Raw genomic sequence first — 13,836 nt, 5'->3', positions numbered from 1 at the left:
AGGTGCGTGTCTCCTTGCCGCGGCGCTCAGCCACGGCGCCCACGACTTCTCTGCCGAGATTCTTGTGCTTGGCAGGTTCTAATTCCCAGGCTTGCGCGAAGTGTGCCAACTCCTCAGCCTGCTGCAAGTAGTCCGCTCTTGTCCCATCTACCTTGGCCATTAGCGCTGTACGCAAGTCCGCGGACGCGTACTGCACGATGTTGTTCAACAAAAGGTAGTCTGCCCCGCCACCGCATGCCTCTGATACGGCGACCAAGTACATATAGTGTTCGGGCCACGATCTCTTGCCTTCCTTTGGCGCAGTGAGCAACTTCATTGCTTGCGCGGGGGTGATGTTGGTCTTGAATGTCTCGAGCATCCTCTCCATGACGTATTGCAGTGTGGGCAGCTGTGTCCACCAGGCATCTACTTGCTTGTTATAGTACCTTTCTGCAGTCCCCGCTAGGTAATGCCCCAGCAAATCCACCTTCACATCTTCCGGTAACGCGAACCCACATGCCGACTGCGTCAACGCAACTTGTCTCTCGAAGCGTCGACCCCACTCGAGGAATCCGGATCCGAGTCCCACGTACAACTCCTTGCCGTCGAATGGCCTAATTGCTAGCTTCTTCTGTCGCGCGTCCGGGTAGCGGAGTCCTTGGTTCTGCTGCTGGAAATGCTCGCCTCCAGCCTGTGCCCGACCATCTCGTGGTGGCGCTGGTGCTGGTGCTGGTGCTGCCGGCTGCGCTCCTTGCGCTGCGGCGTACAGGCGCTGCAACTCAGACATTGGCATGCCGTAGCCAGGCTGCTGGTGTCCGAAGTACTGTGGTGCAGCAGCTGGCCTACGCGGCGTCACTGTGAGCGGCGTCTGTGGCGACCCACCTAACGAGTCGATATGCATTCTTGTCCCGCGGCCCAGTCCAGACGCAAACAGACTAGAGTTCATGGGTGGTGTCGAAGGGCGATTCAGGCGCGCACGCCTTGTATCTTGATCGTCCAACTGATTCTCAAGCTTCTCATGCGACTCTTTCAGCTTGGTCTGCGACTCCTCAAGCCGCTCCAGCTGTCCCGCTACGCCCCGCAAGAGCGTCATCAGCTCTGCGGCGGTTCCCCCGGTCGCCGGCGCATTAGCGTCGGCGTTGTTGCCGCTACCCCTTTCGTGGGCCACGGCGGTGCTCATCTCTTCTGTGTCGTCGGCCATGCCGGTCCTTTCGCTACTGGCAACGGGCACTGTCGACGTCGGCGCTGGCGCGCCATCGCCGATGGCCTCATCTGTGGCTCTGGTCAATTGGGCTCAAGACCTATTGGAGCCCTGTCCTCGGACGGGCTGCACTTCTGGCGCACTTGTGGTTAACTACGCAAAAGAGAGAGTGAGATTAGATTCCTTATCCCTACTAACCTATGTCTTGCCTTTCAGGTGATTACGCTGCTCGGCGCCTATCATCCGCAGATCTCTGGTCCGGGACCTTCCCTACTTCAACACATGATGCAGTGATCGTGTCTCTGTGTCGTTCATCCTTATTCGGAAAAGTGAGCACTCTGATAAGTTGGGGCTGTCGATGTCCGACGACAATTTGCCGGGGATTAGTTGGCGCCGTGGGCTGGGCACGATTAACTCTGGTGCATGACTATATATGGTAATTGTACAATAGTTTTTCATATAAGTGCGAATCAGGACTAATTTTATAGCACGACTAATTAGAGTGAACGGTGTACTTCTACGAGATAAAATACCAATATAAGTACAAGTTATCACCTGACATTTCAAGAGCTGTCTATCTGCTTAAAAAGGTAATGTAATTTGAGCGAGGGTGCCATTTTCTGATTATAGGAAACTAGCCGAGCGCCGCCGCTACGCGGCGGTAGTTTAGGTTTAGTTCTACTTTTCATACCTTTCTGCCTCCGCTACGCTTCGGCGGGATAATTATTCCAAAAACAAACCCAAATCGAGTTTTTAATTTCATAAATATGGTATAATTTAGATTACCAGGCACAAAATGATTTTAAGTGGTCTTTAGTAAGCCGTGCAATTATTTATACAAAAGACGGAGCCCCCAGCATCATGTTTACCCGATCAGAAATTATTATTCTAATTGTCTTGATACAATATCTTTATTATTGCTGGCTATCACTGTATCTTCATCTTCCATCCAAAAAAAACACCTGTACTTTAAACGGAATTTTTTTACAAAGTTTAGCGTCGTGCTCGATGTCACGGGCCGTTTCTGAGCCGCTATGAAACTTAGCTCACGTCAACGCAAAAGATAGTAATGGCCTGTCCAGTTTGCACTAATTACCCGCTTGCACTGCCCGTTTAAGCTATTAAGTAGCTATATATTGATCACTTCTCATTCCAAACTCAATGAAAGCTTCAACATATTCAATTGCTTCATTTTTAATGCATTTAGTGTTCAATTTGTGCTGACTCAGAATTAGTCATCAGAGACTCCAACCTGTGCCAGTGTTGATTAAAGCATTTGGATAATGCGCCTTGTTGCTGTTGCTGACGGTGGTGTTTTTTTATTTGATACTTTAACGATTATTCCAGGGTGGTTAAACGTCAATGAGGCTCTAAGTTTATTAACGATTCTTTATGGGGTCTACTTAACCAACCATAATTTACATCTCTCTTGTTGTGTTGTTGTATAACCGCTCCAGTTAAAACCTTATCCTACGCCCTTGTCGACAACGCGTTCGCCTATCAAGAAGTATCGGATTTTGCTGTCTAAAAAACGCTTAAAAAACAATGGTCAAGTTTAATTCGTTTACATTAATATTTGTCACCAGCACGTATAAGTTCTTTTTGTTCAATCTAAACTATCTATCTTTGTGGCTCAAAAGACAACTTCATTAACACATCGTTGTTCTTACGGCCAGTTCTTAATTGCTGTACATGTAAAATTTACGATTTGGCAGTACCTCATAGAAACCCATCAGATAACATATTAATGTAATTTTTTTACAACACAACAATTGTAGTTGTCACAGTAGTCATTCTAACTTGCAGAAACTACTGAATACAGAGTATTGCGTATATTAAAAGCATGTCCTCGTAAACACGCATTCCTACGTGTCCGCTAAGCACTTTGCAGCATTGGAAGCAAGCCCTTATTATAGCACTCTTGTATAAAAAAAAACGTGCATTTTTAAAATAGTATTACCTCCGTCCCACAAGACATTTAGCCTTTCTTTTTTTGTGCCATTGCGCGTCGTTTACGTATGTTATTAGCACGCTAAGGCATTAATTCGAACGCTCGCTACGAGCTCTACAGCTACGTCCTTGCTGCGCTACGCTTCCGAGCCACTGGAGGAAGATAAAATTGTCACAATTTGTGAGGTGCGACGGGAAAGTCTTCGCCACACTCTATGAAGTGGCCTTTTTTAGTTTTTTCTTCGCAGCTGGAAATTAGAAAGGCGTAATCATAAATTACATCTCCTCCGGATCGTCCAATCCTCACAAAGGTAATCTGAAAATTCTAAGTTAAAATCGAACTTAGTGGAACATTAACGTATCGTTAGATTTTTTCACCAATCCTAAGGCGAATAATGAAAATACACCAATTAGCTGTAGCTATTAAGAAATGAACTGACCAATTCAATGGTTCTAACACTTTAATGTGTACCACATTTGAACCAAATGCTAAACGTCTTGTGGGACGGAGGTAGTTAATAACATAAAAACGATGCTGCCTTCGGATAGTGGAGAGCCTTGTGCAAATCTCCATATGTACACTGTGAACGACATGATTTCACTGATGTAAGATACATAATCCAGTTTTAACCATTGAAAAGCCCCTTCGCTCCGCTCAGCAGCCAATGAGAATGCTTAAAAATCTGGGCGTTTCGTGTGTCGGACGGACAGACACCGTGCTAGCGTTGATAGTTTAGGACTAGTCGGACGCTACCGCTGGTGGCAGGTTTTAGTCCCAGGGGAAATGGGCACCCGCCTTCGCTTCGCTCCAGCGGAAATATGTTTTATGTAAACGTGATGTAATAAATGTATATGAAATGAACATTCCTACTCCGAACCGACGATCTGCCAGTAGACAATGTTCTGGGTGTAAACCCCATCCTCATCCTCCAGCTTTGGGTACTCCACCAGCGACTTGAATCTTGATCTTGAAGTCACTCGCGACATAGCATTGTACAGCCCGTGGGAGAAGCAAGGCGTAGCGAGATACAGCCCCAAGGACTGCACCGTTTGTCCTTGCGCCTTGTTAATAGTCATGGCATTGCGTCTCAAATGAAATGGAAAGCTCCGAATGTCTCCGTCACTGATGAAAACAATGCGGGGAATCAGCACATGTGGTATTGGAGTGGATCGTAATCGGCGTGAATCTCGTACAAGTGTAGCAGCTTATGATCGCGTGTCAGCAGCAGTAGATCCTGATGCTGGGCCAGGTTGCCATCCTCAATGAGAGTCGCAGCCACTTCAGACATAGTGGTCCGGTTGTGCGTCCGCGATCGCGAGGAATTGTCATGCAGACGGAACAATAAGTCAAGTGGTCACTCCGTGTTGTGCTAGCGCACTTGCTGTCCAAAGCTGAGGAGCCGTTGCGCGAATGGGTGGTGCTCTGTCATCATTTTCTCAATGTCCAGCGGTGCGACACGATCCAGATCCGCGAATATACCAAGACGTCGCTCCGCGCGGTGTTGCATGTTTGGATCCACAAGGTAGATGCGTGCAGACTTGGGAGCTACCAATCGCCTGTCCGAGGGTCTAGGTGGGGGAGGAGAGACCCTAGGTAGTGCCCCATAGCACCTTGAATGCGATATGTGTACACGCCGTGTGTACCTGCAACGCGCTCGTCTTGACGTACGTTTTGAAACGACCGGTTTGAGCACGAAGCACCAATCGACGTAGGCGCAAAGGCTTGGTTGCATGATCGGATTTGACGGCGAAACTTGAGCTCTCTGTACAGCTGTAGCAACTTCCGTGGCGCGAGGTGCAGTGGAGGCAGCTTTACCCTGTCTGCCAGACAGCATGATGTTGCAGGCTCGCCAGGCCACTTCAAACCATTGCAGACCCTAAAACCGTTGTAGCCGGGAGCTTGTGCCGGCCGTTCACCACGTCGTCACCTGATATCACGACGCGTCGTAGCCTTCGAGGGAAATGAGAGCGTGGCCATGACGGACGCATTGGCGATTTGTGCGTAGTCGCTCGAGTTCTTTGGCGTTCTTCTTCTGTCTGCCGAGATCGCAGATCCGCTTACTATTGACGATGTAGCCCTGCTCGGTATATCGTTCTTGTCTCGTCAACTCTGCTCTGTGCGCAGCGTGCTGCTCCCTGTCAATCTCCCAAATCGCAGTCCGTTCGTTCACATTTAGTAGCTCTCTACGGACAGCGCGAGATAGTATGTTAGCCTCCCGCTCGAGGCCGCGTTTTTCCTGGCTAAGCTCCACACGTCTTTCTTGAAGGCGAGCTCTATCTTGCTTGCGACGTTCCTGGAGTTCTTCCTTGCGTAGCCGAGCCCTATGGACACGTTTGCGCTCAGCGTCTTTCTGTCTTGCACAGTCACGCTGCGAGAGAGACGTATTAGCTCGTCTCGTGCGAGCTCTTTGTGCATTACTGGAATGTTCGCGTTCTTGCTGTGACCCTAGCTCGTCTTTCGCGAGCTCGTGGCGCAGCCGACGCCAGAATTGCTTGTTAAACAGGAGCTGGTGGTATGACAGGCACCGCAAATAAAGCCACTTCGCTGCTCCCACTTGATCCGCCGCCTCCATTTCAGCCGCAAACCACCGCTGATGTACCGTAGGATCGGACTTCTCTGTCTTCTCCTCCCGCTCTTCAAAACAAAAAGTTACCCGTTCGACCTTCAGTAGGTTCCGTAGTATTCGTAACTTCTTGGTGAATGCTGAGGGTCTTCAGCTCTTTGTTCAAGTTGTAACGTTTCTTCCTTCGCTTGGTCTGACGTCGTATCCTTGCATCCTTTTTTTTCTTGCATGGGCGTCGCGTTGTTGCGTTCGTTCTCGCGCAGGCCCCCCTCGAGATCTTCTCGAGTCCTTTTTTCGCTTAGTCCAAGCCTGTGTTCTGCGAACACGAAAACGTGACGCGTTAGACAAAGTCTAAGTACACCATACGTAGCAGTAGGTTTTTATAGAGTAGGGTGTTGACCGTCTGTGTACTACCCGGAATTGCTTGCTCCCATCAAGGTTATCTCCGATCACTTATCCCACAGTCACGGGCCGTGAGGCCCGGAGCGATTTAAGTTTACAAAATTGAGTTTTCAGGGCTGGTCCCCGGATAGTACTGTAGCTGGAGGTGCGATATTCTTTTGCCAAAGGGTGGCCGTTAATTGCAAAATATGGTTATAGATAAACTATTACAGTCCCCATCCCATCTGTCGGTTAAAAAAGGCCAGTTACGGTACCACGTTTTTACGAACTGCACGCACGCAATGTGCGCGCCCATCAATAACGACCGGCTCAACTGGACCAGGTGCCAAATGTGTAATCGCGCGTGGGCGGTGGGATAAGCCCCAAGAACCCAGTGGGTTTCGGACCTAAATCCCCTTAGCACGGCTACCTACTTGCAGGATAAAGTCCCGCAAGTTATAAGCTACCCCCTAAGCAGCCGTAGGAACCTCGGACTATCTGTGTATGTGTGTCTTGCTAGCTACTAATGCAAACTAACAGGCATACATGTAGCGTACCGTGAGGCGTTCCACGGCTTCCGTTTCGAAAATGGGGGCAAAATAAAATTTGAAAGGTTCATTTAAGTACGACGCGTGGACCACATACAGTGTGTAGACTACATACAGTGTGTAGACCACATATTTCTATTTTAGCAAATCGAAGCCCGCATAAGCGTTACATTAATTAGCCCTAGCCTGTTTCGGACGGACGTACGGATAGACGCAGACCAGGGAGCTTTGATGCTAGCAACCGCAATTTCCCAACGAACTCACCAGCTGCGGTGACCACCGCCCGACTTCAGGCTCTATACTTCGTCGCCGTGGCGGTGAATGAGCTGGTGCAGTTGCTCTTTCAAACTCGTTAGCTTGTACAAAGTATCTACTAATCTACCAGCACTCTCAACGCTTTCAAGCTCTAGCCTCTACGCATTTGACCAACGGTATCAGTCAGAACAAGGCAAAGTGCGGGGCAGACGTGTGTGCCACCCCGTGGGCTAGTTTGTACGGCGACAAGCCCTGTGGGATGTTCGACGTTGGGTTGATTGTAGGTGAGAGTTGGATGGGAAGTGGGCGGACCGGCGAGGCCGAGGTGGTAGAGCAGCGCGAAGGTGCGCAGAAGCGCGTGGTGCAGCGTGCGTGCGTGTGTATACCAAGTCGTTTTGTGATGAGGGCGGTATTTTGTTTTCTGTGTGTGTTGTGTGCGATTGGCGGTCGTATAGCTCAGTCGGTAGAGCACAGTGCTAATAACGCTGCGGTCCAGGGTTCGAGCCCCTGTATGACTATTTTGCTCCTTTCTCTTGCTTATCACGCGGCGCTAACAGCGGCCCTTCGCGGCTTCTCACGCTTCTGGCGTGTTATTGCGTCTGCTCCAGACCTCTTACGCACTCAACCGAACCTTCATGTCACCTACAACGGGCGTGGCAAACACCGACTCGGAGCTGCCTCGGCGGCTCGACTCCGACCAACGGACTCGAGTATCGGTCCTGGCTGCAAGATCTCCCGAAGCGCCAAGATGAGGTGTCCGAGCCTGTGTGTGTGTGTGCCACCCCGTGGTCAAGAGTGTACGGCGACAAGCTCTGTGGGATGTTCGACGTTGGGTTGATTGTAGGTAAGAGTTGGATGGGAAGTGGGCGGACCGGCGAGGCCGAGGTGGTAGAGCAGCGCGAAGGCGCGCAGAAGCGCGTGGTGCAGCGTGCGTGCGTGTGTATCCAGTCGTTTTGTGATGAAGGGCGGTTTTTTGTTTTCTGTGTGTGTTGTGTGCGATTGGCGGTCGTATAGCTCAGTCGGTAGAGCACAGTGCTAATAACGCTGCGGTCCAGGGTTCGAGCCTCTGTATGACCATTTTGCTCCTTTCTCTTGCTTTATCGCGACGCTAATAACGGTCCTTCGTGACTTCTCGCGCTTCTGGCGTGCTACTGCGTCTGCTCCAGACCTCTTACGCACTCAACCGAACCTCCATGTCACCTACAACGGGCGTGGCAAACACCGACTTGGAGCTGCCTCGGCGGCTCGACTCCGACCAACGGACTCGAGTATCGGTCCTGGCTGCAAGATCTCCCGGAGCGCCAAGATGAGGTGTCCGAGCTTGTGTGTGTGTGTGCCACCCCGTGGGCTAGTTTGTACGGCGACAAGCTCTGTGGGATGTTCGACGTTGGGTTAGTTGTAGGTGAGAGTTGGATGGGAAGTGGGCGGACCGGCGAGGCCGAGGTGGTAGAGCAGCGCGAAGGTGCGCAGAAGCGCGTGGTGCAGCGTGCGTGCGTGTGTATACAGACGTTTTGTGATGAGGGCGGTATTTTGTTTTCTTGTGTGTTGTGTGTAGCTCAGTCGGTAGAGCACAGTGCTAATAACGCTGCGGCCCAGGGTTCGAGCCCCTGTATGACCATTTTGCTCCTTTCTCTTGCTTTATCGCGGCGCTAACAACGGTCCTTCGCGGCTTCTCACGCTTCAGGCGTGTTATTGCGTCTGCTCCAGACCTCTTACGCACTCAATCGAACCTTCATGTCACCTACAACGGGCGTGGCAAACACCGACTCGGAGCTGCCTCGGCGGCTCGACTCCGACCAACGGACTCGAGTATCTGTCCTGGCTGCAAGATCTCCCGGAGCGCCAAGATGAGGTGTCAGAGCCTGTGTGTGTGTGTGCCACCCCGTGGGCTAGTTTGTACGGCGACAAGCTCTGTGGGATGTTCGACGTTGGGTTAGTTGTAGGTGAGAGTTGGATGGGAAGTGGGCGGACCGGCGAGGCCGAGGTGGTAGAGCAGCGCGAAGGTGCGCAGAAGCGCGTGGTGCAGCGTGCGTGTGTGTGTATACAGACGTTTTGTGATGAGGGCGGTATTTTGTTTTCTGTGTGTGTTGTGTGCGATTGGCGGTCGTATAGCTCAGTCGGTAGAGCACAGTGCTAATGACGCTGCGGTCCAGGGTTCGAGCCCCTGTATGACCATTTTGCTCCTTTCGCTTGCTTATCACGCGGCGCTAACAACGGTCCTTCGCGGCTTCTCACGCTTCTGGCGTGTTATTGCGTCTGCTCCAGACCTCTTACGCACTCAACCGAACCTTCATGTCACCTACAACGGGCGTGGCAAACACCGACTCGGAGCTGCCTCGGCGGCTCGACTCCGACCAACGGACTCGAGTATCTGTCCTGGCCGCAAGATCTCCCGGAGCGCCAAGATGAGGTGTCCGAGCTTGTGTGTGTGTGTGTGCCACCCCGTGGGCTAGTTTGTACGGCGACAAGCTCTGTGGGATGTTCGACGTTGGGTTAGTTGTAGGTGAGAGTTGGATGGGAAGTGGGCGGACCGGCGAGGCCGAGGTGGTAGAGCAGCGCGAAGGCGCGCAGAAGCGCGTGGTGCAGCGTGCGTGCGTGTGTATCCAGTCGTTTTGTGATGAGGGGCGGGTATTTTGTTTTCTGTGTGTGTTGTGTGCGATTGGCGGTCGTATAGCTCAGTCGGTAGAGCACAGTGCTAATAACGCTGCGGTCCAGGGTTCGAGCCCCTGTATGACCATTTTGCTCCTTTCGCTTGCTTATCACGCGGCGCTAACAACGGTCCTTCGCGGCTTCTCACGCTTCTGGCGTGTTATTGCGTCTGCTCCAGACCTCTTACGCACTCAACCGAACCTTCATGTCACCTACAACGGGCGTGGCAAACACCGACTCGGAGCTGCCTCGGCGGCTCGACTCCGACCAACGGACTCGAGTATCTGTCCTGGCTGCAAGATCTCCCGGAGCGCCAAGATGAGGTGTCCGAGCCTGTGTGTGTGTGTGCCACCCCGTGGGCTAGTTTGTACGGCGACAAGCTCTGTGGGATGTTCGACGTTGGGTTAGTTGTAGGTGAGAGTTGGATGGGAAGTGGGCGGACCGGCGAGGCCGAGGTGGTAGAGCAGCGCGAAGGTGCGCAGAAGCGCGTGGTGCAGCGTGCGTGCGTGTGTATACAGACGTTTTGTGATGAGGGCGGTATTTTGTTTTCTGTGTGTGTTGTGTGCGATTGGCGGTCGTATAGCTCAGTCGATAGAGCACAGTGCTAATAACGCTGCGGTCCAGGGTTCGAGCCCCTGTATGAACATTTTGCTCCTTTCGCTTGCTTATCACGCGGCGCTAACAACGGTCCTTCGCGGCTTCTCACGCTTCTGGCGTGTTATTGCGTCTGCTCCAGACTCCTTACGCACTCAACCGAACCTTCATGTCACCTACAACGGGCGTGGCAAACACCGACTCGGAGCTGCCTCGGCGGCTCGACTCCGACCAACGGACTCGAGTATCTGTCCTGGCTGCAAGATCTCCCGGAGCGCCAAGATGAGGTGTCAGAGCCTGTGTGTGTGTGTGCCACCCCGTGGGCAAGAGTGTACGGCGACAAGCTCTGTGGGATGTTCGACGTTGGGTTGATTGTAGGTAAGAGCTGGATGGGAAGTGGGCGGACCGGCGAGGCCGAGGTGGTAGAGCAGCGCGAAGGCGCGCAGAAGCGCGTGGTGCAGCGTGCGTGCGTGTGTATACAGACGTTTTGTGATGAGGGCGGTATTTTGTTTTCTGTGTGTGTTGTGTGCGAATGGCGGTCGTATAGCTCAGTCGGTAGAGCACAGTGCTAATAACGCTGCGGTCCAGGGTTCGAGCCCCTGTATGACCATTTTGCTCCTTTCGCTTGCTTAGCACGCGGCGCTAACAACGGTCCTTCGCGGCTTCTCACGCTTCAGGCGTGTTATTGCGTCTGCTCCAGACCTCTTACGCACTCAATCGAACCTTCATGTCACCTACAACGGGCGTGGCAAACACCGACTCGGAGCTGCCTCGGCGGCTCGACTCCGACCAACGGACTCGAGTATCGGTCCTGGCTGCAAGATCTCCCGGAGCGCCAAGATGAGGTGTCCGAGCCTGTGTGTGTGTGCCACCCCGTGGGATAGTTTGTACGGCGACAAGCTCTGTGGGATGTTCGACGTTGGGTCGGTTGTAAGTGAGAGTTGGATGGGAAGTGGGCGGACCGGCGAGGCCGAGGTGGTATAGCAGCGCGAAGGTGCGCAGAAGCGCGTGGTGCAGCGTGCGTGCGTGTGTATCCAGTCGTTTTGTGATGAGGGCGGTATTTTGTTTTCTGTATGTGTTGTGTGCGATTGGCGGTCGTATAGCTCAGTCGGTAGAGCACAGTGCTAATAACGCTGCGGTCCAGGGTTCGAGCCCCTGTATGACCATTTTGCTCCTTTCTCTTGCTTTATCGCGGCGCTAACAACGGTCCTTCGCGGCTTCTCGCGCTTCTGGCGTGCTACTGCGTCTGCTCCAGACCTCTTACGCACTCAACCGAACCTCCATGTCACCTACAACGGGCGTGGCAAACACCGACTCGGAACTTCCTCGGCGGCTCGACTCCGACCAACGGACTCGAGTATCGGTCCTGGCTGCAAGATCTCCCGGAGCGCCAAGATGAGGTGTCCGAGCCTGTGTGTGTGTGCCACCCCGTGGGCAAGAGTGTACGGTGACAAGCTCTGTGGGATGTTCGACGTTGGGTCGGTTGGAGTTGGGTGGGAAGTGGGCGGACTGGCGAGGCCGAGGTGGTGGAGCAGCGCGAAGGCGCGCAGAAGCGCGTGGTGCAGCGTGCGTGCGTGTGTATCCAGTCGTTTTGTGATGAGGGCGGTATTTTGTTTTCTGTGTGTGTTGTGTGCGATTGGCGGTCGTATAGCTCAGTCGATAGAGCACAGTGCTAATAACGCTGCGGTCCAGGGTTCGAGCCCCTGTATGACCATTTTGCTCCTTTCTCTTGCTTTATCGCGGCGCTAACAACGGTCCTTCGCGGCTTCTCGCGCTTCTGGTGTGCTACTGCGTCTGCTCCAGACCTCTTGCGCACTCAACCGAACCTCCATGTCACCTACAACGGGCGTGGCAAACACCGACTCGAAACTGTCTCGGCGGTTCGACTCCGACCAACGGACTCGAGTATCGGTCCTGGCTGCAAGATCTCCCGGAGCGCCAAGATGAGGTGTCAGAGCCTGTGTGTGTGTGTGCCACCCCGTGGGCTAGAGTGTACGGCGACAAGCTCTGTGTGATGTTCGACCTTTGGGTCAGATGTAAGTGAGAGTTAGATGGGAAGTGAGCGGACTGGCGAGGCCCGAGGTGGTAGAGCAGCGCGAAGGCGCGCAGAAGCGCGTGGTGCAGCGTGCGTGCGTGTGTATCCAGTCGTTTTGTGATGAGGGCGGTTTTTTGTTTTTTGTGTGTGTTGTGTGCGATCGGCGGTCGTATAGCTCAGTCGATCGGTAGAGCACAGTGCTAATAACGCTGCGGTTCAGGGTTCGAGCCCCTGTATGACCATTTTGCTCCTTTCGCTTGCTTATCACGCGGCGCTAACAACGGTCCTTCGCGGCTTCTCGCGCTTCTGGTGTGCTACTGCGTCTGCTCCAGACCTCTTACGCACTCAACCGAACCTCCATGTCACCTACAACGGGCGTGGCAAACACCGACTTGGAGCTTCCTCGGCGGCTCGACTCCGACCAACGGACTCGAGTATCGGTCCTGGCTGCAAGATCTCCCGGAGCGCCAAGATGAGGTGTCCGAGCCTGTGTGTGTGTGCCACCCCGTGGGCTAGTTTGTACGGCGACAAGCTCTGTGGGATGTTCGACGTTGGGTTGATTGTAGGTAAGAGTTGGATGGGAAGGGGGCGGACTGGCGAGGCCGAGGTGGTAGAGCAGCGCGAAGGCGCGCAGAAGCGCGTGGTGCAGCGTGCGTGGGTGTGTATCCAGTCGTTTTGTGATGAGGGCGGTATTTTGTTTTCTGTGTGTGTTGTGTGCGATTGGCGGTCGTATAGCTCAGTCGGTAGAGCACAGTGCTAATAACGCTGCGGTCCAGGGTTCGAGCCCCTGTATGACCATTTTGCTCCTTTCTCTTGCTTATCGCGGCGCTAACAACGGTCCTTCGCGGCTTCTCGCGCTTCTGGCGTGCTACTGCGTCTGCTCCAGACCTCTTACGCACTCAACCGAACCTTCATGTCACCTACAACGGGCGTGGCAAACACCGACTCGGAACTGCCTCGGCGGCTCGACTCCGACCAACGGACTCGAGTATCGGTCCTGGCTGCAAGATCTCCCGGAGCGCCAAGATGAGGTGTCCGAGCCTGTGTGTGTGTGCCACCCCGTGGGCTAGTTGGTACGGCGACAAGCTCTGTGGGATGTTCGACGTTGGGTTGATTGTAGGTAAGAGTTGGATGGGAAGTGGGCGGACCGGCGAGGCCGAGGTGGTAGAGCAGCGCGAAGGCGCGCAGAAGCGCGTGGTGCAGCGTGCGTGCGTGTGTATCCAGTCGTTTTGTGATGAGGGCGGTATTTTGTTTTCTGTGTGTGTTGTGTGCGATTGGCGGTCGTATAGCTCAGTCGGTAGAGCACAGTGCTAATAACGCTGCGGTCCAGGGTTCGAGCCCCTGTATGACCATTTTGCTCCTTTCTCTTGCTTTATCGCGGCGCTCACAACGGTCCTTCGCGGCTTCTCGCGCTTCTGGCGTGCTACTGCGTCTGCTCCAGACCTCTTACGCACTCAACCGAACCTCCATGTCACCTACAACGGGGTGGAAACACCGACTCGGAACTGCCTCGGCGGTTCGACTCCGACCAACGGACTCGAGTATCGGTCCTGGCTGCAAGATCTCCCCGGAGCGCAAGATGAGGTGTCCCGAGCCTGTGTGTGTGTGTGCCACCCCGGTGGGCTAGTTTGGTACGGCGACAAGCCTCTGTGGGAATGTTCGACCGTTGGGTTGATTTGT

At 53.3% G+C, this 13,836-nt stretch overlaps 2 non-coding genes across 2 annotated transcripts; both read left to right on the top strand.

The window, feature by feature from the left end:
• The first annotated feature begins 8,421 nt into the window (after nt 1–8,421).
• On the top strand, nt 8,422–8,496 carry PITG_25769. The gene has a single exon. It is a non-coding gene; the product is annotated as a tRNA-Ile (tRNA).
• Nucleotides 8,497–12,321: 3,825 nt separating this feature from the next.
• On the top strand, nt 12,322–12,398 carry PITG_25762. The gene has a single exon. It is a non-coding gene; the product is annotated as a tRNA-Ile (tRNA).
• The last annotated feature ends 1,438 nt before the right edge of the window (nt 12,399–13,836 follow it).

This window comes from Phytophthora infestans, genomic scaffold (genome assembly GCF_000142945.1).
Source record: "Phytophthora infestans T30-4 supercont1.4 genomic scaffold, whole genome shotgun sequence".
Lineage (NCBI taxonomy): Eukaryota > Oomycota > Peronosporomycetes > Peronosporales > Peronosporaceae > Phytophthora > Phytophthora infestans.
This window is presented reverse-complemented; position numbering and strand designations above follow the sequence as displayed.